At 37.9% G+C, this 26302-nt stretch overlaps 1 pseudogene; it reads right to left on the minus strand.

The window, feature by feature from the left end:
• Positions 1–20409: 20409 nt before the first annotated feature.
• Positions 20410–21681, minus strand: LOC118729668 (annotated as a pseudogene).
• Between the last annotated feature and the right edge of the window lie 4621 nt (positions 21682–26302).

Below are 26302 nucleotides of genomic sequence, written 5' to 3' on the forward strand. Positions count from 1 at the left end.
TGTAACTTTACTTTTTTCCCTTTAAAAAAAAATTATTTAAATTCTTTATTATTTAAAGTACAGTGGTGCCTCGCATAAAGAATGCCTCGCACAGCGAACGCTGCACACAACGAACTTCATTTCATGATTCATACAACGAACTTCGTTTCACACAACAAAGTCGCCCGAGCTTCCACGACCGCTTTGTCCGAGCTTCCACGACTGCTTCGCCCGAGCTTCCACGATCGCCGCCGATGTATAGCATCCTTCCGCGCAGGCACTGCAGGTAGTCGTTAGTCACTGCGCTTAACTTAAGCACGTATCGCGGCAATCGTTCTTCATTATGAATTAAATCACGCACGTATCACGGCAGTCGTCCTTTTAAGTTAAACTCAATATTTTTTTTATATCATGACTTCTAAAAAAAGCAGGAAGGTGATTTCTGTTGAAATGAAACAGGAAATAATTAGAAGGAGTGAATGTGGGGTAAAACAGTGTGACCTCGTCAAAGAGTTTGGCCTCAGCAAGACCACCATTTTCACCATTTTGACAAATAAGGATGCAATCAAATCAGCCAAAGTAGCCAAAGGAGTATCAAAACTATTTCATGAAAAACATAGGTCTTCAATCCACGAGGAAATGGAGAGGCTATTAGCGATTTGGATTAAGGACAGGCAAGTGAAAGGTGACGTAACAACCCAAGATATTATCTGTCACAAAGCCAAGAGAATTTATGACGATCTAAAGAAAAACGTCCCTGGAAGTAGCAGCAATCAAGATAATGAAGAAGAATTCAAAGCCAGCAGGGGGTGGTTTTTTAGATTTAAGAAAAGGTGTGGAATCCACAGCGTTACTATGCATGGTGAGGCTGGCAGTGCTGACAAGAAAGAAGCAGAAAAGTTCTCTATTAACTTTCAAAAATGTATTAAGGATGAAGGATGCTGCCCACAACAAGTGTTCAATGCCGATGAAATGGGTCTTTTCTGGAAAAGAATGCCGAGCAGAACCTTCATTACAAAAGAGGAGAAGAAATTGCCAGGACACAAAGCCATGAAGGACAGACTTACCCTTATGTTTTTGTCTAATGCCAGCGGAGACCTCAAGATCAAACCTCTATTGGTTTATCACTCTGAAAATCCAAGAATTTTCAAGAAAAATAACGTTATTAAGTCCAAACTGCCCGTCCATTGGAAGTCCAATCAAAAAGCCTGGGTGACCCAAGTTATCTTCAACGAATGGATTCTGGAAACCTTTGCTCCTGCAGTGAAGAAATTCTTGCTGGAAAAAGAACTGCGGCTCAAAGCCCTTCTGATACTACTTGACAATGCCCCTTCTCACCCAAAAGACCTAGAGGAAATATTGCAGGAAAATTATCCTTTTATCAAGGTGCAGTATTTGCCACCAAACACCACATCCATTCTTCAGCCAATGGATCAGCAAGTTATTGCGAACTTTAAAAAACTCTACACTAGAGCCCTCTTTAATAAGGTGTTTGAAGAATGCGAGTTTGGTGGAGACAATATGACTGTCCGAAAGTTTTGGAAGGAGAAATTTGATGTCCTTATGGCAATACGACTTATACAGAAGGCCTGGGAAGAAGTGTCACAAAGGACCCTCATTTCTGCTTGGAAGATGCTTGTGTCTTCGTGGACCCAGGAAGAAGCAGTAGTTGATGACACAGAAGTGGTGAAGGACATCATCACAGTGGCCCAAAGGTTGGAATTAGAGGTAGAGGAAGAGGATGTAGAGGAGCTTATTGAGGAACACGAAGAAGAGCTGACAACTGAAGAGCTCCAAGCACTTCTGGTCCAGCAACAGGACAATGCTCAAAGGGAAGCGTCATCTGATAACGAGGAGCAACAATCAAACAATCAACCAATCCCAACTGCTGACATCAAGAACATCCTGGTCAAATGGAAAGCAGTTCAGGAGTTTACCAATGCCCGCTATCCGGATTCAGCTGAAGCAAACAAGATCAACGATCTTTACTCCGATACTCTTGTCCGTTATTTCCGGCAGATTTTGGAGAAAAGAGAAAAACAAACGACTTTGGACAGGTTTTTCATGAAACCATCGGCCAAAAAGCAGAAAATGGATGAAGATGTGCAAGATTCGGTAGACTCTACTTAGTCTGTCTTAAAATTTAAAAAATGTGTGTGTTTTTTTTTAAAATTATGTTTTTAGATGTATCTAAATAAAAATAATAACAAAAATTTTATCTTTTTTTATGTCATCTTAGCATATTTTATGCTACAGAACGAATTATTTTTTTTAACATGTATTGTTATGGGAAAACGCGTTTCACATAACGAACTTTTCGCATAACAAACTTGCTCCTGGAACGAATTAAGTTCGTTGTGTGAGGCACCACTGTATTACATATGTCTCCTTTTCCCCCTATTGACCTTTTCCTAGCAGCTCCCAACCCCAGCACATGCCCTTACCCCCTACTGCCTGTGTCCATTGGTTAAGCTTATATGCATGCATACAAGTCCTTTGGTTGATCTTTTAACCCTCACTTCCCACCTTCCACTGCCTCCCTTCTGAGGTTTGATGGTTTGTTTGATGCTTCGATGTCTCTGGATCTGTTGTTGTCCATCAGTTTATGTTGTTCATTATATTCCACAAAATAAGTGAGATCATGTGATATTTATCTTTCTCTAACTGGCTTATTCCACTTAGCATAATGCTCTCCAAGATCATTCATGCTGTTGTGAATGGTAAGAGTTCTTTCTTTTTTACAGTATTCCATTGTATAAATGTACCACAGGTTTTTAATCCACTCATCTGCTGATGGGCACTTAGGCTGTTTCCAAATCTTAGCTATTGTAAATTGTGCTGCTATGAACATAGGGGTGCATATGTTCTTTCTGATTGGTGTTTCTGATTCCTTTAGTCTTTTAGGGGAATAAAATAGCAACATCCTCCACCATTCTATCTTTCTTCCTTAGAGTAAGTTTCTCCCTGAAGCTTTGTCACAAGCCACATCCCTCTTATGTATTTTACTGAATTTATCCTTCATCTATCTTCTGCAGCATCAGTGACCATGCCTTATGCACACTTGAATTGCTAAGTAACATTGAGTGACTAGGATATTAGGAGAACCATACCTTACGTATATATTACCTACTAAAAGATAATATGCAAATTAACCATCAATCTGCTCCACAGCAAACTACGCCCACCACCCAATCAGAATGAGTATGAAAATTAGTCCCAACCAAGATGGCTACCAGGAGGGAGGCTTGGGTTTCCCAGCAATGGAGGAAGCCAAGCTTTCTGCCTGCCCTAGCAGGCCTCAGCCTCCACTCAAGGATACAAAGTTTCAATTATAGAAGGTAAACAAATCCAAACAGAAATGGCGGCAGCCACAGAGCAAGCAGGAGCTTAGCTCCGCTTCAGGCTACAAAGTTTCAATTGTAGAAAGAAAATAAATTCTAGATACCAGGGCCTTCACTTGGGTCGCCAGGGTTGTGGCTGGCCTGCAAACCACCATAGGCCCCTCTCCCAGGCTGCCCTATACCCCAAGGAAACCCCCACCCTGATCTGGGACACCCTTCAAGGCAAACCAGTTGGCCCCCACCCCTGCACCAGGCCTCTATCCTATCCAATAAAAGAGTAATATGTAAATCGACCATCACTCCAACACATAATATGGCTGCCCCTATGTGGACACAAGATGGCCACCACAAGATGGCCAGTAAAGGAGGGCAGTTGAGAGGGACCAGCCTGTAAGGAAGGACAGTTGGGGGCTCTCAACCCTTTAGGGGAGGGCAGTTAGGGGTGAGCAGACTGACAGAGGAGGGAAGTTGGGGGCAAACAGGCTGGCAGGGGAGCAGTTAGACATCAATCAGGCTGGCATGGGAGTGGTTAAGGTGATCAGGCTGGCAGGCAGAAGTGGTTAGGGGCGATCAGGAAGGCAGGCAGGAGAGCAGTTGGGAGCCAGCAGTCCTGGATTGTGAGAGGGATGTTTGACAGTCAGGCATTGTAGGAATCTCTTTCACGGCCCATGTGGAAAGAGTTCCAATTCAGGGTTCAAATTCTGGAGAAGGGCCACACACAAATGAAAAGACTTGAGACTTGAAGAAATTCAACTTGGCGATATGGGGGCCAGGCGGTAGTCCAACTCTAGGGGAGAACTACTCCTGCTCTGGCCCTGCCATCCCCTTTCATTGAGGCTTTGGGGAAAACATCTTAGGCAACATAAACAGAAATTTACATGTAGCACTTAGGCAGGAAATAACAGAAACTTACATGGGACAAACAAGGTAGAGGCTGCTTCAGCTCACAATATCTCAACTAAAGGTTAGAGCAATTAAGGTTATTGACCAGCCTTCCTGGCTTCTTGTCAACATCTCTTTTTTAGTGAAACTGATTTGTTTTCCAGCAAGATATCTCTTGAGGGGTCCCAGATTGGAGAGGGTGCAAGCTGGGCTGAGGAACACCAACTCCTCCCTCACCCCCCATCTCTGTGCACAAATTTTGTGCACCAGGCCTCTAATAGGTAATATAAGGACAGAAACAAAACTAGAGAATTATGGAACACATATCAAACTTTCAGCTCTGCCTTTTAAATTACAAGATTCTAGTAATTATGGACATGCCCCCTCTAGGAATTTATCCCAGCACATTACTTTCTCTGTTGGATAAGAAAAAGTAGAAAGGTACTAAGTATATGATATAAATAAGATGAATAGCCTGTATGGAGAAACATATTAGGGGAGAACGTCCATATTCTCTAAATAATTTTATTAACTCAGTTCCTGTTTTCACTTATCTATAGTTAGTGTATTCACTACAAAATATTTTCCATGTCTTAAAAGAAGTTCTTTTATTTTCCCAGGTGTAAGGAGAATTATGTCTTCATGATGCTAAAATTGGGAAATTTTTTCAATGGTTGAGATTACAAAATTTATCCATATCCTAATTAAGAATATTCTTCTCTAATGACTGCATTAATTTCTGTATGAATGTGGCTTTCAGAATGGTCTCTGGGAGAAAATCTTAAGTCTCTTTTAAGTTCATATTATTACACCCCGGGGATAACTGTTTAAAAATAAAATTATTTTAAAGGGTAGACCCTTCAAAATATCGAACTAAAATTACAAACGTGGAATTTTTCTCTTTTACCCTCCAAATTTTAGTGAGCTATGTGAGTAAGGCAGTTGAAGCATATTTTACTAGGCATTATCCCCCTGTGTATAAGAGATATACATATTTTATTAGTCAAGTTCTGCTTAGAGAAACAGCACCAATGGGAGTGATAAAGTCTAGGGATTTATCATAGGGATTTGGCCTTAGACATTTGTAGAAGCTGATTAAACAGTTTATATAAGCCTGCTTTTCTAAATTGAATGTTAGGCCTGAAGTGGGTAGGGCAGGCCATTGGGAAGGAGGGATGGTGATGTTGGCGAGGGACAGAATACATGTGTTCCCCTATAGCACTGGAACTCATGAAGGTCTCCTGACATGGCCACTCCTCAATATCAACACTGTGACTTGCAACTTGCACGAGGGAGCTAAGTACCCAGCTGGCTCAAGAATCAGAGAAACTAAAGCATGATGGGAGTTGGAACTTGGAATTGGAAAAAGGAATTCTGAGAATCAGAGTTCCAACATGGATGAGCTGACACAATGTGAATCACCATGCATATATTAAAAAATGAACAAAAGTGAGAAAAATCCAAACATTCCCATTCCCCGCCCTGGAACAAACATGAATAACTTTTGGTCCATGTTATGTTTTCATCAGGAGTTTTCTCATTATAGATTCTGTGCCTGCATCAGATAACATCTTAGGAAGTCTCATCCAGGTTACCTTTCCTCCAGACACACTGGATATGATCTTAATTACCAAGGATAGTAAGAGAAGATAATAAGATAATAAGGGAAGCAACAGCCATATGATGTGGTAACGATCAGTCTGGGACCTGCAAGCTTTAAGAAAAATATTGGGTAACAAGGACTTGGAGACTTGCATGTTTAATGTCTTCATTCATAATGACCTGATGGGTGTGTTTATTACCATGGTAAAGATCTTATGCTCAAATTCAAATCCCACCTGAGAGGGCCGGAAGACTATTTAAATTGCCAGGGCAGCCTGATAAAGGAGCCAGGGCTGCGTACAAACCATTAGTGCAAAGGGCAAGGACACATGTAACACACAGGGCAGTACACAAAGAGAACCTTGTGTAGAGTGTCAAAGAAGCAGAATGCCTACAAAGTGCCTGGGGCTTTGAAAGCAATTTACTGAGAAAGCTTTTACAGTGGCCCACTTTGGAGCCATTGATAATTAACCAAACAATTCAAAGTATGTCCGACCAGTTTCAGCAAATTTCTTTAGGGAGTTGCAATACTTTGAATTCCATATTATGATACGGTTGGAATCATCAGTGTCTTCAGCTGCAGCATGTAAGCACACAGTACTTGATTCATGATTGTGTGGGTAATAACTTAAGATCAATATTTCAAATGATGTAATCGAACAACAGTACGGAAGCTCTCAGCAGTAATAAAGAGCAATTGAGCCTTAGTTTGTGGGCATATGGAGTCATTATGAATTCTGCCAAATCTATAAATTTATGCTTACACAAATGACTGAGTGATAAAAGAGATAACTTTTTAAAAATAACTTATTAAACACTATAGATTTATTCACCTATGACACCTAGGAACCAAAAGTACTATTCTCTCCACTGATGCTTGTGGGACCTGAATTTAGAGCTGATCTATCTGCTTTGCAGGGGCACACAGCATTTTTCTCCATTGTGCTATGAGATGGAAAGCTTGTTACTCCTACTCTATGGCATTAGGGAAGAAGCTTAGGCCTTAGAGCCATCTGTGTCAGGGATCTGCTTGGTACTAGTTTCTGCTTCTGTGTAACCAGGAAGCGGCATCATTATTCTTCTCTCACCAGGTTACCTTGAGAGTCACCCAACACAGTAGAAGGCAAAGGGAGTTCTAAACAGTAAAGCACTCATGAAAATGACAGCTCCTTTCTGATTTGCATCTCAGGTTTCTAGTGCCTCAGGGGCTAGTGATCAAGGACAACCGCTCATGGAAAAGGACCTAAATTGACAGGTCTCTGATTTGTGAACTCCTTACTTTCTACCTTCGACATACTCCTGATGCACACTGAAATAGACATAATCTGATCTTTCTCTTAGCCTGACATTCTTTTCCTTTTCAGTAAAAGTGTGGGAAGCAGCATCACATTCTTTCTTCATCCCTTTCATTATTTTGCTATTCATGGTCAGCAGAATTTCTCATTGTGGGTCACAAGTTATCCATTTCCAGAGTTGATTGGAATTAACTGTGTTTGGATGTGGATGGGATTGCCCTTTTGGTAAATAATAGCCATCTTTTTCACTCCTTTTTTCCACTCACCTGTTCTATAGCCAACCACCCCTTATTCTTGGGCTTATTAGCAGACTTCTGCCAACACTTAAATTTTTTGTTTTCTTTTTTTGGCCTGGATCATTGTTTGTTGATTTTTCAACATTCCTATCCAACTAAATATTAAACCCTGAGTTAGTCTAACTCTCCTATTTCTTTGTTCCTACTCCAGGGCTATGGAGATTGCTAGGGAAAATTATGAATCCTGAATCCATGTACACCCTTGTAAATGTCCTGACTGGACCTAGCTCTACCTCACCTAACCGCAGGCAAAATGAATGGAGCAGTCAAATAAATGTGTTTGCAAAATGCATTCTCCTGAACCAAGCCTCCATTTGGGCATTGTTCCCTGCTGCTCATGCTCAGCTTCTGCCCTTTTGCCTCCTCCTTCCATCTGTTTGCCCCATTTCCTGTTGTGGCATCGCAGCTTTTCTTACCTGCTTCATCTGCTGGCTTCAATCTGGTTTCTCTGGGTTGCCAAGTTTGAACTGATTATCTAATATTCTGAATACCTTGGCTTGGCCTCAGGATTCTGTTTCATAACATTTTCCGATGGATAGCCTCAGAAAGGTTCCTGTTTTCAGGATCTGTCCTTTCCTGAGTGGATCCAGAGTCAGACATTGGTTTCCAACCCTAATTGAAACCACAAATCTTGGCAATACTTTTCTTCCCCATTCTAATCAACTTTGCTTATTCAAAGCAAATTTTGAATATTCTACCATTTTCACTAAACTTTTTCACTCTAGGCCTTTTGTATTTAATTACTAACCTTGTCTTTTATCTCTTAGAGAACACAGAAGTCATGAAAGCTCACACCCCCATTTCACCAGCCCCACTCCCCCAACACCTGTATCCCTATCAACCCTATTTTATTCAAATTTCAAAGGAAGAAAATGTCTCTGTCCTTTTCAAATGTATCCCTTCTCTTCTCCTGATTATCATTCTGGAATCTTATTTTTAGCCTATGAACATGTTTGTAACACACACCCCTCCCCCTCTAAGCCATTACTGTCACCCTATTTTCTTTTACTCCCTCAATTCGTGTAGCAGTAGTTTCTTTTAACTGAGCTTTATCACCTATTCACTTAGCTTTTCCAAGATAAACTCCTTTAGCTGCTATTTTCCTCAAAGTAGATATTTATGGGAAGATTTGCTTTAAAGAATCTTATAAACTAGTATTATACTGACAGTTCCCTCATCCATAATTCTCTTCAATACGGCATTATCAGTTCCTTTATGGTGCTCCTTGAGGGTTTAATTCCCTTATTGAGTAACAATCAAGGTATTCTTATCCCAGTGCTACTTCCCCAAATCTCTTTCCACTATCAAAACCTGCGGGCCACTTTCTTTTAGCCTCTTTATTAGCAAAAAGGCTACTTGCCTAATCTTATACAGGCTTACATCAGTATTTGAGAATGGCTCAATGTACAGTGCCTCAGGAAGAAGAGTATTTTTTATAAAATCTCTGAAGTGCCTTAATCTCAACATTATCATTGTTGTTATTATTTTATTTGATACCATCTTTAAAATTCCATGTTAGGCCAACAGCAGAAAGATATTTTTGGGTTGTAGAGATTGTTGCTTAAAAAAATAAAAATAAAAATATACATACATATGTGTGTGTGTGTGTGTGTGTGTGTGTGTGTGTGTGTATATATATATATATATATATATATATATATATATATATATATATAGAGAGAGAGAGAGAGAGAGAGAGAGAGAGAGAGAGACACCACACCATGGAGAGAGATCCTTATTTTGTCCACAGGTTAGCTCTTTCTTGAGAAGACATTTTGATCAAAAGGATTCAAGAAGAGAAGTAGCAGACATATTGTCTCATAATGAACTCCTTTCTTTACTTTGTTCTCTTATTTTCCTCTTACTTTTTCTAATTTTCCTCAATTTTTTTTTGTTTTATAACACCTATTTCTTAAATAACCTACCTTGATTTCTATTTGCAAGTATTTTAAAGTGAGTTTAACTTCTCCGTATAGGATACTTCACTGTGACTTTCATATAATCCTTCTATTTTTTCCAATCCTTATACAAAATAGGCATCTGATATGTTTTATGAGTACAAAATTATGATAAGAAAATATACCGTAAGTGGCCAAGAAATTATTTGTAGAAAAATAAAATGCAGTAAACATCAGTCAATGGCCCATTAATTTTAGTTGTCTCAACACACAATGCATGGCTTAAAATATATATTGACATCAACGTGGGTTTTATTTTTTGTTTAATGTGATCTCTCTGACTCTTTTGTTCTCCTTTGTAAACCTGATGAACATTACTACATAGGTGAAGTATGTTGGAGTAGAATTTATTATTTCTACTTTCAAGTTGGAAACTTGAAAGTTTAGGGAAGCTACATGAGTTCCTAAGGACAAGTTAAGTTCCTTTGGGTCAAAGTTCATGTATTATTATAGCCTGCTTTCTTGAACGTGTGTCTTTTTATAAAAATTAAAAAATATATCAATTACAATTTAGATTCTATATTATTTTTATTAGTTTCAGTTGTACAGCATAGTAATTAGACTATCATGTACTTTACAAAGTTGAACATGTGTATCTTTATGTTGTCAGAGTTCAATAAAGGTTTATGGACTTAAAATGCCTGGGACTTATCTTAGGTCTACTGACCTTCTGCCCAGAATTCTTTCTATGACATAGTTTTGTTATATAAAGAGAGTATTGCAAATTGGAAGTGGGCTCCTTATTACACTCTGCCTACTACCTGTAGCCTTGGGCAATCCAAGATTGAACAATGGTCTTTCTAAATAGGTGCAAGGTTAGAGTGGGAAGGATAGTACTTTTTATCAGTCACATCCATCTGCCTTTTCCTTATGGGACTAGCCCCTCTATTTGATGAATTTTGGCTTCACTCATTCTTAATAGAATCCAAATCCTAAGCAAGATGTGGATAATAACCAACATTGCTGCTCCCCAGCCAAATGTGCACCATCTAATGACTTTCTGCTGCCACAACGTATTAGTTTTAGTGAGAAGGCATGGCCAAGTTTCATATTTCCTTTAGGGAAATATGCTAAATGTTGAAATGGAAATAGGTGAGGGGTCTGGGGTATGGTGTACAAGTGGCACATTTCAGAGAGCGAGGCTCAGGGGCATATCACTGTGTTGGGACAAAGCAGGTTCAGTCATCAGGAATTGCTTGTAAGTAATATGGTTAAAGATGCTCAGCATCTGGGAGAGGGTGCATTTATAATGACTATCCCAGAAAACACCTAAGTGCAGATGTCCCTGGTATTTCCTTTGCAGGCATTCTAGAGGTTCCCTTTTAATTCTGCCCTGATTGCCTAAAGTACATTCACAAAACTGGTTTAATCCAATAACCAATGTGGCCAACTTTGACATTTTCTCTCTTTCTACTGTTTAGGGAAAAAAAATCAGAGATTTTTTTCTTAGCACTTACACATTTCCTTTGGTTTACAGGATGAAAGAAATAGGTTTCAAAAAATGAAGTTTAACCTTCTCAGTCTAGGAAAACTCTTTTAGATAAAACATTTCCAAAGTTAAATTAAACAACACATTGGCAATAAACTTTCAGATAGAGATTCTTATGAAGAATCTACACAGAGTTAAAGATAATCATAAGACAGGTGTGTAATTAAAGTATGGAGCACATGTAGTTAATTCATAATTAGAGTCAAGGTAAGAGGAGTTCCATGGAACTGAGACAAAATTCTATAAATTGTTTATCCCCAAACCTATATGTCATTACATAGCATACCAGCTAAACATTATTATTTAAAAGTCTTCCAACTGAGAAAGTGTTTTACACACAAAACATCAATTTTAACTCTGCCTTAATATATGTATATATATCTATGTATATACATATTTTTTGGTAGTACTATCTCCATTAAATTTTAGATGATTTGAGAGTCAGATTTCTCATAATTTTCTGCTAGCATCTTCCATTTATCCAGTTGCTTCACAGTCAATGCCCTTTGCCTAATAATAAAAATATGACAAGAAAAATTTATCATACTGAAAAAACACAATTCTTTGTTGATTGTAAATTTTGCCTTTTGGAAATTAAAAATCTTTTAGAAACAATGCAGGCAAATTTGTAAGGAAAGAAAACACAATGTACAATCTAATCACATAATAACCTCAGTTTTTTAGGAAAAAAACTAGCATCAACTGTCCAACCATTAGCATCAATAGTGTTCATGAGAGCTGCAAAATTGGATCAAACTAATCTATGTCTTTGTAGAAAAATAAATTTAATAACAAAAGAAATATTCTTTTCACTTAGCAATGTGTTTAAAATAACTACCTTTAGTTTACTCTCCATACTTATCTAATTTATCACTAACATGGGTTAAGGCATGTGCTGGGGGGTAGGGGAGGCCAAAAGGAGGTCAACGGGGAAAAAGGAGACATATGTAGTTCTATTTGTAGTACTTTAAACAATAAAAAAAGAAGTAATGTGTTTTTTGGTTCTTTCAAAAGGGCATCTCACAGATAGCTCAGATGCTATCAAATTCTTCCAGGAAACGATAAGGGCAAGGACAGGAGAGGCATGAAAACTAAGCAAGCAATTGGCAATAGTGGTTTGGTGAATTTTTTAAAAAATGTAAAAGTGCTATAGAACTTGAACTCAACTGAAGCTCAAGGGAACTAACTTATTTCACTCACATATTATAGGATATGAATTGGAGAATGTACAATAGGAGACCACTATACACTGTGGATCTGCTAATTTCTCTGTGCCTTGGGGAGTTCTGGCTGTACACATACCAGCCTCCTAAATTTATCCTCAATCTGTTGCCATGCTTTGCCCCTATTAATGACATTTTCCCCATGCTAATGCTTACTTCAACCCTAGAACAATGAAAAATTCCTGCATTTGGCGTCTAGACATCAGTGTGTTATTTAATATGAGTTGTTATAACGGTGCCTGCAGTTTTAGTCTCATACATACATACATAATTTACATTTAAATAGGCAAGGTGGCCACCCAGGGACGCCTGGCACAAGCACAGTGCCACCTGCATGAAGGAAAACACAGTGTTTTACGAGACAAATACATCAGTTATTTCCAGGAATGTGCATAACGTGCTGCACTAAGTAAAACAATATGATTTAAAAGATTTATAGGAAACAAACCAGAGGGCCATAAGGGCAAAAGTAAAGGGAGTTTCAGAAAGAAAATGTATTTATTATCGAAAACTAACATAAAATAGTACAAGCATTTCCCCCAAGTTTTCAAGATATTTTCTTCAAAGTTGCAGATCAGAGGAGAATGAATAATTCAGAGGAGAAATATTTACTTGAATGGCCAGTTTTTTCAAAAGCATTCAATGTCTTAGTATTGTATCGATAGATCTTCAACTACAACACTTGTTTGAAATAACATTCACCTTCATATAAAATATTTGGGAAATATTAGTAAAATGCAAAGAAGGACATACACACAACTTAATAAAAAATGACCTCTTAATGATTTTTGGTGTATAGCTTTCTAGTCACTTCAGTTTTTATTTTCATAAATGTATAAGCATTTTAAAAAATGAGATATTTGGTGGTTGGGTTCTTCCATCTTCTCAGAAATAGTTTTCCAAATACCAGGTGATTGTGGGATGTCTCTTGTTGGATATGGGAAATCCACTGGCATTCTTTGGGAGGGATCTAGTCCTTGAAGGTCCCTTCTCTCCCTCTTTTGCTCAACATGAAGACTCAGTGGGTGACCTTCCTTAACTGCTTTGATCCCTCAACTAAAAACTTCACACTGCCATGCTTTGTGGCCTAACCTAGATTGTGGATACATTTTGTTCTCTGTTTTGGTCCAAATTTTGAATACAAGGAGATGTTTCTGAAATGGGAAAATGATCACTTTCTCATTAATTTTATAATTTTTCTCTACCTATATTGCATTTTTCTCCCCGTCATAGTTCCTCAAATAATTATGGCATTAAAAGCATAAAATTTAAGCCCGCTGGTGTGATTCAGTGGTTGAGCATCAACCTATGAACGAGTAGATCATGTTTTGACTCCCAGTCAGGGCACATGCCCAGGTTTCCGGCTCCATTGACAATAGGGGGAATGCAGGAGGCAGCCCTTCAAAGATGTTTTTCTTGCTCTAACTGGTTCTGCACAGAGGATAGAGCATTGGCCAGGTGTGATTCCAGTCAAGGGCATATTACTTGGTTGCGGGCACATCCCCAGTAGGGGGTTTGCAGGAGGCAGCTGATTGATGTTTCTTTCTCACCAATATTTCTAGCTCTCTATCCCTCTCCCTTCTCTGTAAAAACATCAATAAAATATATTTTAAAAAAATGATGTTTCTCTGATGTTTCTATCTCTCTATTCCTCTTCCTTCCTCTCTCTCTCTCTCTCTAAAAAACAACAATAAAAACATTTTAAAAACCATAAAATTGGACAATATTTTTGAAATTATAACAGGAGAAATGTACTACTTAATACTTTAGTAACTTGCTTTTAAAATATCCTATATACATTCAGATAAATCAATCATAAATTTAATAGTGATGCCAGGAAAATCAACACTTTTAAGTGAATCAGTCTTGCTGTTAATCTTAATAATTAATCTTCTTAGGTTTATTAGAGTTAGGCATGCAGGTTCACAATGGCTAAGAGCTGAAAACTCTGCAAAATGTTATTTTGATAGTTGATTATGCCTATTCAATATCATATCATTCTACAAGTAGCCTTCTACACATTGTATCTAAACCAGGAATTCATTTGTTAATTTCCACTGCTACTTTAGGCTTACTGAGTTGTAAAGGGGTCATTTTTTTAAAAAAATTGTATAATGCTTTCCTGGGGAAGTATAAGAGTATATATTAGAAGGCTGGGGAAATTGTTTAGCAAATTTATAAGGCTATACCATATTATGTTTAATTGTCTCCTACTTCATATATTGAGTCCCATTTTTACCCTTGTCTAAAATTAATAACAGAGTAAGAAAAATTTAAAAAGTACATATGAAATGTCTGTGTTGGGCACATGTTAGGGAATTTTGTCCTAAATCTATTATTTTGCAACCCTATAAGTCATATATTTAACATCAGTTATAAATATATTTTATGCATTAATCTTCAACACGAAACTTTAAAAGGTTATTTCACAAGAGTGTCTAGCTGTTTCCAAATGTTTCCTATTAGATTTTTAAAAAATGTAGTATGTTTGTAGAGTTAGTTTCTTCATAACCACCTTGGCTTTGGATCTTAGTTGCTGATTTTGCAACTAGTCTTTATGACTCAATTTTTTCACTATGCCTTACCTGAAACTTTGTTTCTAAGGAATCACCCTCTCCCACATTGATAGATGCTATGCATGTATATTGCCAGTGTAGCACTCTACTCATCACATCATTCTTGAAGAGTTTCTAAAGTTTGAATCCATTGTACAGAGTATAAAAAAGAATGGTTATAAGTGGCAATGATTCCTTGGTAAGCAAGACACACCAAATCCCTGACTTTACAATTTAGTGCAAGAGGCACAAAAACAAATAAGAATGTTAAATAAGTCCAGGAAGTGGCAAGAGCTATGAAGAAAAAGAAAGCAGGGAGAGGGGAAAGAGAGGAGAGATGTTCCTATAGACAAGTGGTCAAAGGGGTTCTCTCTGAGAAGATGACCTTTGAACATAGAACTTATTAAATGAGGCAGGTGTAAGTAAAGGAAACACTAATCACAAAACCCTAAAGTGATCTGTATGTATTTTCCATGTCTACTGAGATCCATATAGGCTAAGCACAGGAAGAGAAAGAGAAGGGGTAAAATATGAGTTTGAAACACAAATCCTGGGTCAGAACATACAGGAGTTAGTAGGCCATGGTTCCACCTGTTTGCACTGGTACAACAAAACTCATTTAAATATTAATACTGCCACCGAAATGAGCTACTCAGAGCCTCTTATTGTCATTTTGCCTTGGTGGGTACCCTGATCTTTCCATAGGGACTGATATAAGAGTAAGGAATGCGGTGGTCGGTGTTGTTGTATTACTTATTAAATGTTCTTTATTTTATCCCTGACAGTGAGGTTTTAGGCCTCTAATCTAAGAGTTAAGGAAAACTACAGGATGGTTTCAAGTAATGGGCAGGCAATATATGCGAAGCTATCTTATTTACTGATTTAAAATATTAAAGAAAAGACTAAGGGAAAGGGAGCAAGACATCATCTAGAATGCTATTGTAGAAGTCCAGGCAAGACATGGCAGTGTTTTAGGCTAATGCAGTAGAGATCTCAGAGAAAGTGAGGATTGGTCAGAATTAAGATATATTTTGGTAGTGGTATTTAATAGGCAAGGACATCCTTCTAAAGTGCTTTTTTTTCATTGCTATTGCTTTAGGACAATGCTGAAATATTTTTGTAAGAATAGAATTCTTAGCAAGTTTCACTTATCTTTAAGTGGACATATTTTTACTATGAATTTTGTGTTAGTATCTAGTAGAGTCTTTCAAAGCAAGGTAAAATCTAAACAAACAATTTAGAAAAGGGAACATAAAAATTACTTACACATGGTAATATCTTCATCTGTAAATTCTTTTTAATATATGACCAGTCTATATCATTATAAACTATACATGTTTTATACCTGAAAAGTAACTAATTATTGATTTCACAAAGCAGCAAAGACGTGTGTGTATATTTGAAAAATAAGGTAACCATTTTTATTTAACAATTTTAATAATGTTACTTTTTGTTATTTATTTAGTGTCTACCATGGTCCAAAATGAAGTGACTTCCAAAAATACATATAAAACAATCAATAAAAATTTAACAAAAGAAAGCAGAGTAGAATACTAAGAGGGCAGAGGTACATTACATACAAATCATATACAATAAAGCCCTAATAGGTATTAACATATAGTATAATATTTTATAATTGTTACCCCCTAGTTTTAAAAGCAAAGGCAGACAGATGACAAAGTTATGAAAGTCCAGTTTAAATCCTTCAACAGCATTAAGAATTGAATTCACTGGTCCAAATCTGAAGAAAATGATTAAGGTTGATAAGGTCAGAATCAATTTCACAAATTGTACAGAAATTGATATGATTGTTGAAATAAGGGCCTATTTGACTTCCTGAATAGGAACCATATTATAAAATTTCCCGCTGTCTTTAGTGCAGTGATACCATGAAGAGGTAATGTGCAATTTGTTCTCAATTTAATTTAGAATAAAAGGCTCTAAGACAAAAGAAGCATTCTAGCTATTAGAAAACAATTCTCCAGGAGATTTGTGAGAAAGTACCATTCAAAATCATCCATTTGTATGTTCCTGTGTTTACCAAAGCCAGTACTTAACTCAGATAAAAAATTATACTCTATAACCCAATAGAGTCTATTGGGACAAATGATTTTCAAAACAATATATTTGATAAAAAGTGGCAGTAATTATAATAAGTCAAATTGCCTTTCTTCCCATTGTTGACTTCAAATCTTCTCTTGCTTCCCTTGAAAAACTTTGGTAAGTTTTTTTCTTTGCTTTGCCTTTTTTTTTTTTTTTTAATATAATTCCTTCACTTGCATGGACTTTGATACTTACATTCATCACTAAGCAGTTGAACCTATGACACCCATTGTGCCTTTTGAAAAGTCAGGTGTGCTTGATTTCTTTTATTTTCTACATTATAAAGCAATTTCTTTTAGTTATTCACTCATGATGCTTGATTCATTTCATTGTGTTTAGAAATGAACCAAACATATGATCACTTCACAAAATAGGACCAAAATTTGTTCTCCACTCTCTTTGCCTACCTTGGTCCACTCAAGGTAAACATACTCCTCTCTTCTTGCCATGTTTTTAAATTAATTTAGAAATATAACAGAAAACAAAAAGCAGGGTTGACCTATTACTAGTCAACCTTGTACCCTGACTAAACTCAGACCACTTCCATTTGGGAAAACACAAATGAGCACTTTCCTTAAACACAAGTAGAGGCTTTCAGAGTTTCCTGTTTAGCTCTAGACAGGTGGAGTGCCCTCTTTCCATAGAAGTTCAAATTCTCATGCCTGCACCACTCCGGGAGGGGAGTTCACTGACCATTCTCTTAACTCAATTCTATTTCTAAATTCCATACCCACCTCCCTAGCATTACTATGGGAATAGCAATAACAATGAAAATAATAATAATAAAATGATTAATATACACTGAAAGCTTCATATACACTGACAAGCCAGATTATTGTGATCTCTGAACGCATAATAATCTGGCCACTCAGTATATATCCTATATAATAAAAGGCTAATATTCAAATTGTCCCCTTGACCAGGATTTCAACCAGCAGGCAGGTCAGCCATTCGCTCATGTCCCTTTCCCCTGGCCAGATTGGCCAGACCCCACCCATGCTTGAATTCATGCACCGGGCCTCTAATATATATATAACACACTGAGTGGCCAGGATATTATGTGTTCAGAGATCATAATAATCTGGCCACTCAGTGTATACCAGATTTCATGATCTTTGTCCACTAACTCATTGAATTCATATACCAATCCAATGAATTAAGTATCATTATCAACTTTTTATACATGAAGAAAATAAGGCTTAAGATACCTTCAGGCTACATGGTCATAAATGGCAGAGTTGGGATTCAAACTCAAATACAAGATCGGTTTATTTCAGAGACTGCTCCTAATAACTGGGCTTACACACCACTTTCCCTCAGGTTTCACAGGTTTTTACATACCATCATATTTGAGTTTATAGGTCTGTTTTTGGGTTCAGAACACAAATAATTGCAGCTAACATGAAATAATCTCCTAATCTAGAACCAGGCAATAATGCTTTTGTTCTTTACGTGTATTATCCAGTTTACATGGTGCAATAATGTTGGTCACACCTTTAATGTTTTTGAAACTTTTTTACAGTTGAGGAAACTGAGCTTCAAAGATGTTAAATCACTGCAGGAAAGCACCCAGTTGGTAAATCGTGGTTCTGTGATTCAAACCCAGGCCTTCCCGATGGCAGGAAGGATATGTTTTCATGTTTTTTCACGTTTAGGGATTTCTGAGCAAAGAAAACTTGAATAAGGGTTAAAGGACAAGCCTGGATTAAGGAAAAATAAAAGATGACTGCATAGATCATGAGAAACCCTTAGAGAGAGTTAGGATTTATTTCAAAGTGTGTTTGCTTTTTAAGGGGATAAAACTCGGAGTCATGGACCCATCTGTGCACATTCCACAGAATTGTAAAATGTTAGGGAGCAAAGGTTTCTCCCCTCTCTTAGCAGTGGGAGGAGGCATTGAGTCACCCTTACAAGCTTTCAGATCTCTAGTGTCAGCTTATTCTCCCTTGGTGTAAGAAACCCCCTCTGTACACACACAGGGTCTACCTGGTTCTTCCCCAAGAAGAACTGAAGGTGGGTATGGGCGAACCGAGGTAGTTATTGCTGTGAATAGTAGTCCCCGATCCAGACACTTCATGTTTGCTTTTAGGATAATAGAAATAAACACCGATATTATGCACTTGATGGTTTTATATAAAACTCTAACATTGTTATGTATTTCCTTTCAAAGCATTCCATAATCCCTCTTACAAGCATTCAATTTGCTACTGTTTCTGAAATGAACTCTTGGTTCGAGCCTTCACTATTCTATGAGATGGGCATTGTTATACTTGGACCATTACCTATTTTATTCCTCTCTTCTGGTTTGCTTTTACCCATTTCTATCTCACTATTGCATATTTTCAATGTTGAGCTCAAATCTCATATTTGACAAAAAATCATTTCTTTTGTCAAATCGAACTTTGGACCCTTGAGTCTGGAGACCGACGCTCTATCCACTGAGCCAAACCGGTTTTGGCCTGAAAGATATCTTGATCAAAGACTAAGAAAGGACAAACACATTTTATCCTTTTTTATAAGTGGTGGGAATCTATGTTTAAAATGAAGTTTGGAGGGGCTCAGATTCAAAACATTGTCTTCTCATTTTATTTAGAAACATCTCAGTCTTGAAAGAGACAACAAAATAAATATGGCATAGTCATCTTTTATTAAGTGGTTTAAAAATCACACTAGTGGCCCAGTGCACAAAATTCATGTGCGGGATTTGTCTCTCAGCCCAGCCTATATCCTGTCCAATCTGAGACCCCTGTGGGATTGGGCCTAAACTGGCAGTCAGACAACCCCCTCACAATCTGGGACTTCTGGCTCTTAACCACTCACCTGCCTGCCTTCTTGATCACCCTTAACCACTCTGCATGCTGATCTGATTTTCCCCAACTGCACCCCCTACCAGTCCGCTCATCTCCAACTGTCCCCCCCACCAGCCTGATCACTCCCAAGTTCCCTCCTCCTTCTGACCTGATCACCCCCAATTGCCTTCCCCTCATGGCCTGATCACCCCTAATCACCTCTGCCTAGGCCCTGCCACCATGGCTTTGTCCAGAAGGACTTCTGGAAGGTCTCATGATCTAATTAGCATATTATCCTTTTATTAATATAGATAAGATATGACATACTGCCATAACTATAACATATGTACCAGTATTACTGTATGAGAATATATATTTTATGCAATATGAAGGCATCTAATACATTATATTGTATATATTGTAAGTAGTAGGAAATACTGTATTCATAGCAATAATATATACCCTGTGATTTTCCTTCCTGACTTGGGAATGGTTCCCCAGTTCTTTGAATGTTTCCTGGACATTAATATATTTTTTTTTCATTCAGTGTAACTTTACTTACTGCTTATTGCACATGATTTGAGGTCTTTAATTTCTAACCACCAAAGATTCAAAGGACTATTTTTTCCATTAACATCAAGTTAATTCATGTTTTCATTTGTTTTTATTATAAACATCTGAAATATTCACATTGTCATAGATCCTGAACTCATAAGTATGGACCATGCACAGTCTGCAGCGAGTCAGGAAGCTACTCTGCAAGCAAACAGATACTCTGCATAAAGAAAAAAGTCATAGCACAACATTTAATGTCCAACCTGAGTCACCTCAGAATGTTATATATATATATATATATATATATATATATATATATATATATATATATATATATATTTCTTAATTCATATTGTATTGTGAACTTAACTGCTTGGTTGGTGATGGGGTTGACCCGATTTCAGAAGGATTATTCCTGAAATAATTAAGGAAAGGAGTGCTCAATTTTTTCTTGGTTGCTTGCTCCTCCCCAGCACCTTCATCTTTCTTCTCATCCTCAGCTTCTTGGGCATCTTCTCCTTCACCTCCTTCTTTTTCCTCCTTTGCATTCTCAGATTATTCCTTGGCACCTTCTTCCTCTTCCTTTCCTTCCTCTTTACCAGCCTCTTCCTTCTCCTTCTCCACCTCTTCAACTTCTCCTTCAGAGGGGGACTCATCCTTAGCTTCCTAATGGTCTCCATCTCGATCTGCTCCTCCTGGATATGGCTGGTGTATTAAGAAGGGAAGGAGTGAGTGGACATCAAGTAGGAGCTAGTCTGTAAACCACCTTAGGAAGATCGACCAAAGATCTAGGGACTCTGGGAGTAGCTACTGGGTATGCTTCCCATGCTGGTGAAACTGAGCTGTTTCTCCTCAACTTCCAAGAGTTTCCTGTAAGCTGCAATGTCAATGTTGAAAGCCACATTGAGGAGGTCCTGGTATTCTTTTAAATATCATGCCATTTTACTCTCTGTAGTTCTCAACTCATTTTCTAATTTGTTGATTGTGTCCTGTAGAGCATTAGCATCAGAGTTCTGTTTATCCTCCAGCTCTTGCAGCTGCTTTCCCAGAACTTAGTTCATGTCACAGCATGCTTTGATTTCCAGGGTCTTGGCCTTGAGCAGGTGGTGGCTTTCAGACACCTTGTTCTTGGCAGTGTGCACTCCATAGGTGTTCTTGGCACTGCTCTTGTTCAACATGGTGAGCAGCTCTTGTACCATTTTTCTGCATTCTGCATGTCCTTGGCAGCCAGCTCCTCCTACTGGGCGCTGATGTCTTTGAGCATGGCAGAGGGATCGGACTTGGAGAGCATGTCCATCTCCACAGAGATCTGAGCTACTGGATCTGCACCTGCAACTTGGCGAACTTCTCTTCATGTACCTTCTTCAGAAAAGTGATTTAGTCCATCAGGCTGTCTGTGCACTTTTCAAGCTCAGTGCCATCAAGAGCCACCTTATGTACACCTTTTTGCACCTTCATCAGCCAGCCCTCTGCATCGTCATGGTTTAGCACCTCTTCCTGGTAGTATGCATGCAGGTTACTCCCAGTTCCTTCCAAGCCCTGGTGCCTGCTAACTGCCCACTGTCCTTTCCTTGCAAAAAACCAGTGAGGTGGACTGGGGCATAAGCATCCCATTTTCATTACAATGTTCAACCCCGGCCTGCCCCAACTGTGTCCACAGTGTGCCTGGGGCAGACAGTTATCCCAGACACCCTGGCCACCCCTGCCTACACAAGTCCTCAATGGCTGCCTGGACCCTACGGGCAGTATCATTACAGCACACCTGGCCTGCCTGGATACCGATGGCTGCCTGGACCCTGTGGGCAACATCAGGCACTGTCCATCTGGCCTGCCAGGTTACCAATGGTGGCCTGGACCCAAAGGCTGCTTCAGGCACAGCCTGCCCCTCCTGCATATGAAAATTTACTTTCCATCTTTGGTAGGTTAATTTGCATATCATTCCTGTTTGGCTGTGGGCATAGTGGAGGTATAGTCAATTAGCATTTTCTCTTTTGTTAGTGTAGATAGTGTTGCCCTTTATTAACTCATATGTAATAGAATGCATGGAATGGTTTTAAAAACTCAGATGATTAGTATAAGTAAAGGTTTAAGTTTAGGAATAAATGAATAAACTGTAAGTTGTGTCTGTGTGTGTTTATGTGTGTTATATATTACATAGTGAGAACTTGGATCTAATATACCAGGTTTGAACTCAAGTTCTATACCCAAAGCTCATATTGAGCAAGATATTTAGTCTTTCTGATCTTTAGTGTTCATATTTGTAAAACATGAACAATACTCTTAACCCTAAAATATCATAAAGGTTATATGAATTCATGTGTATAAAGACTATAAGACTGGGTCTAGCAAATACTAGATGGTCAATAAATATTATATATTGTCCTTAATATCACTTCATTTTACCTTGTTAATTATAATAAAACTAGAGATGTGGTGCACGAAATTCATGCAATGGGCTGGGCCCTTGCAGCCATGGTGGCTTGACTTGGCCCTTGCAACCATGGCTTCATCTGGAAGGACATCTGGAAGGTTGTTCAGCTGTCCCATCTAATTATCATATTATACTTTTATTAGTATAGATATAACAATTCTTTACAGTATCACTTTTTTATGTTTTTAGAATGGTAGTGCCCAGTAGTTTTAGAAAACAAAAATGTTTCCTTTTAGCTACTCTACACATTGTTCTTAGTAAAACATTAGATATATGTTTCTCAGTTTTCCTCAAGAATCATTGCATGTTATACTCAGGTCCTGGTCAGCTGTCATAAGACACAGTTAATTTAAGAGTTTAGATGCTAATGGCCTCACTGCAAATCCCTTGACATTTTAAACCAAGCCAAATAAAGCAAGCAGGAGAGTATTTTACATGAATTCTCCAAAGAGGGAGGGTTATCAAATTCATTTACATGTTTACAAAGGCTGCGAGCCATCCTGACTTGTTTGGTGGAGGACTATTTTTATATGAACTGAACTCCCTCTCTGATGGTCTGTTGGCAGTAAAACAGCATGAAATCTCACTCATCATTATTACTTACTCAGTGGGCCTGTTTTTCATCAGTAGAGTTTGGCATTTAATCAGAGTTTGGGGTGCATCATTTCTGAACATGAATACAGTGCTAGAGGCAACAAAAATCATTAAAATTTGGCTCTTGGTATAATGATGAGGTGCACGAATGGGGTGGAAGTTGTAAAGGACTATAAAACTGTTAAATTTGGTGTGTGGGAGGAAGAAATTATTTGTAAAACCCATAAACTTCTTTAGCCAAAATATCTATTACATGCTAACTGGTGCTAATGAGCTGTTCTAAAAGTCCAGGTCACTAAAATATATATTTGCCTCTCTTTCTGGGTAAGTGAACATTACAAAAAGGAACTGCAGGTTTCCCTTACTATTTATGAAGAAAAAAACAAACAGTTTAGTACTACAAATTAAGGGCCTAAGCCACTTTTTTTAAAGTATTATTTTTAGAAACTATTACCTTAAAAACAAGAATTTCACATAAGGTTTTGCATTGAGATTTTTCTAAAGAATTATCTGATTTTTATCTGTAGAATGAATAAAAAAGATATAAATTCTCAAACGAGTAATGGTTTTTAATATTAACTTTTAAAATAAAAATGTTTAATTACACCGATAAATATAAGTAGATCATATCTTTAAACAGTCTGATAGGGAAATTGATGAAAATAAAAAAAAAACCCAACATTCTATATTGATGCTTATATCTATTTTCATGTCTATAACTATATATCTGTCTATTTCTATATCTATGTATCTATCTCCATTTCTCTACATCAATATCCATATATTCATATATATCTGTCTGAGAAGAAAGATGCAATAAAATCAGCTTATAATCAGTTATAAACATCCTGTAAATAAGTCTGTCATAACGAGATAGGAAAAATAAAATTAAAATCCCCTTATTACATCAAGCCACATGTTCAGTCACTCACTTTAATGTGCTGCTTTGAATAGCTTTATCCAAATTGTGAAGTTAGTAAAGGGTAGGATTTGCAATATGGCTTAGTGATATGAGATTATAGTGGACTTGGCTTTTAGATCAGACTCAATATTTTCTTGGGAAAGTTAAATCCACCCATCGAGTTCCATTAGCAAATGAGCATGAACACAACTATAAATCACACCACTACTGCGATTTATGTCAACTGAATAAGGGTAACTCCAGCTCTGCTCCAGGAAGCTGCCAGTACACTGACTCCATGCCTTCAGAGCTGAGTCAATCAATTCGGAGAAGAGTCTGAGCAGGAGAAACAATAGCAAACCAATGTGTTAATTAATAGAAAGAAATGAACATTTAAAAAATATATATTTTTATTGCTTTTTTTACAGAGAGAAAGGGAGAGGGATAGAGAGTAAAAAACATTGATGAGAGAGAAACATCAATCAGCTGCCTCCTGCACACCCCCTGCTGGGGATGTGCCTGCAACCAAGGTACATGCCCTTGACCTTTCAGTCCACAGGCTGACTATCTACTGAGTCAAACCGGTTTCGGCAAGAAATGGACATTTAATTAAAATGTAATTTAATGTCTCTATTAAGAGTAGGAATAATGGCAATCAAGGAGCTAGATGACTTTTTTTTTCTTTTTCAGATATTTCGGCTTCTACTCAGTTCTGATGTGCTCTCTACAATTCTACCAATTGCTCTCTAAGTTGTCAAGGGAAGATGATGAGTGAAAACCATGTAAACTTAGTATGGAAATTTGTTGCCTATATCTTTAAATTTTGGTACCTGTCTTATCCTCGAACACACCTCCTAATATACTAGTCAGTACTAAAATGCATATTCTGGATTTTATCTGCCCTAAAACTTTCATCTGTTTGACCCAAATGTACTGAGTAACTGCTAAGTGACAAGAACCCTAGGTGCTGAGGCTGCTGTGATGCCAAAGGCAGACACATTCCTTGTCCTTTGTGAGCCTATTGGCCATGTTTGAATAAACAACCCCATTCTAATAGAGTGTTATTTGTATAGTGATTTGAAAATCCAAGTTAGGGGATCAGGCATGGTTTTCTGGCAAGAAAAAGGCTAAATTGAAACCTGGATGATGGGTTAGAACTTAGTCACATGAAGAATGGATGATGAATATTTCATCAGGGGACAATGTGGAGCAACACACTTGGAGGTTGTGTGGTAATTCCAAGGAACTAGCGAGAGGTCTGTGTGGTGGAGGTCGAATTTGCTAGGGAGTAAGTTACAGGTATAAAGGAAGTCTGGGCTCTGATCATAAACCCATTATTAAAATAGGTCAAGGAGTTTGAAATTTTACAAATGGCAAAGAAGTGTTTGTGAAGCAGTATAAACCATTGAGAAAATCGTTACAGAAAGATAATACTGTAACATGGACAACAGAGTGGAAGGAGACAGGGTGCATCTTTAGGAACTGTGAAAATAAAGCTTCAGGCTAAAGGTGAAGTAGTCTGGATTAGCAGAGTGATAGTAGTGGCTATGCTAAGTGGATGTGTGTGTGTGCGGGGTGGTGGTGGTTTAATCATGTACACGGGTCACGCAGGGGTATAGAAGCAGATGCTGTTTCCCAAGGCAGGGATTACAGTAACACAATAGACTAATGGGAAAAAGAAATAGATACATATTTAGACAACTTGATTATGAGATGCCTATAGGATAAATGGATTGTATGCAATTGAAGGTAGTGTCTGAGCTCAGGAGAAAATTTGGGGCTGTGGATGTAGATTTATGAGTTATCAGCACAGAGATGGTTGTCAAGCCCTAGAGTGGTTGGGAAATTTAGAATGCAGAGCATATGGGATGAGAAGAAGAGATAAATTTAGGGCAATAACATCAATGTCCTCTCTTAATGACTCACTTTCCTTTAAGAAAAAAATCATACTCCTCTTTAATATGGATGATGGCAAGATTCACAAAGGGACAAGCCCACAATGCTTTAAGTAATTGGATTTTGATTTATAAACTTAAATGAGAAATTATGGAACTTCTCACTTCAATGTCCTTTGCCAGTATATACTTTATAAAAGAACTAGTGGCCGGATGCATAAAATTCATGCATGGGGTGGGGTGTCCCTCAGCCTGGCCTTCAACATCTCCAATCTGGAGCCCCTCAGGAGATGTCTGACTGCCGGTTTAGGCCCCATTGCATAGGGATAGGGCCTAAACTGGCAGTCAGACATCACTCTTGTAAACCGGGATCGCTGGCTCCTAATTGCTCACCTGCCTGCCTAACTGATCACC

The sequence above is a fragment of the Pipistrellus kuhlii genome, unplaced genomic scaffold, assembly GCF_014108245.1.
Source record: "Pipistrellus kuhlii isolate mPipKuh1 unplaced genomic scaffold, mPipKuh1.p scaffold_m20_p_3, whole genome shotgun sequence".
Taxonomy (NCBI): Eukaryota; Metazoa; Chordata; class Mammalia; order Chiroptera; family Vespertilionidae; genus Pipistrellus; species Pipistrellus kuhlii.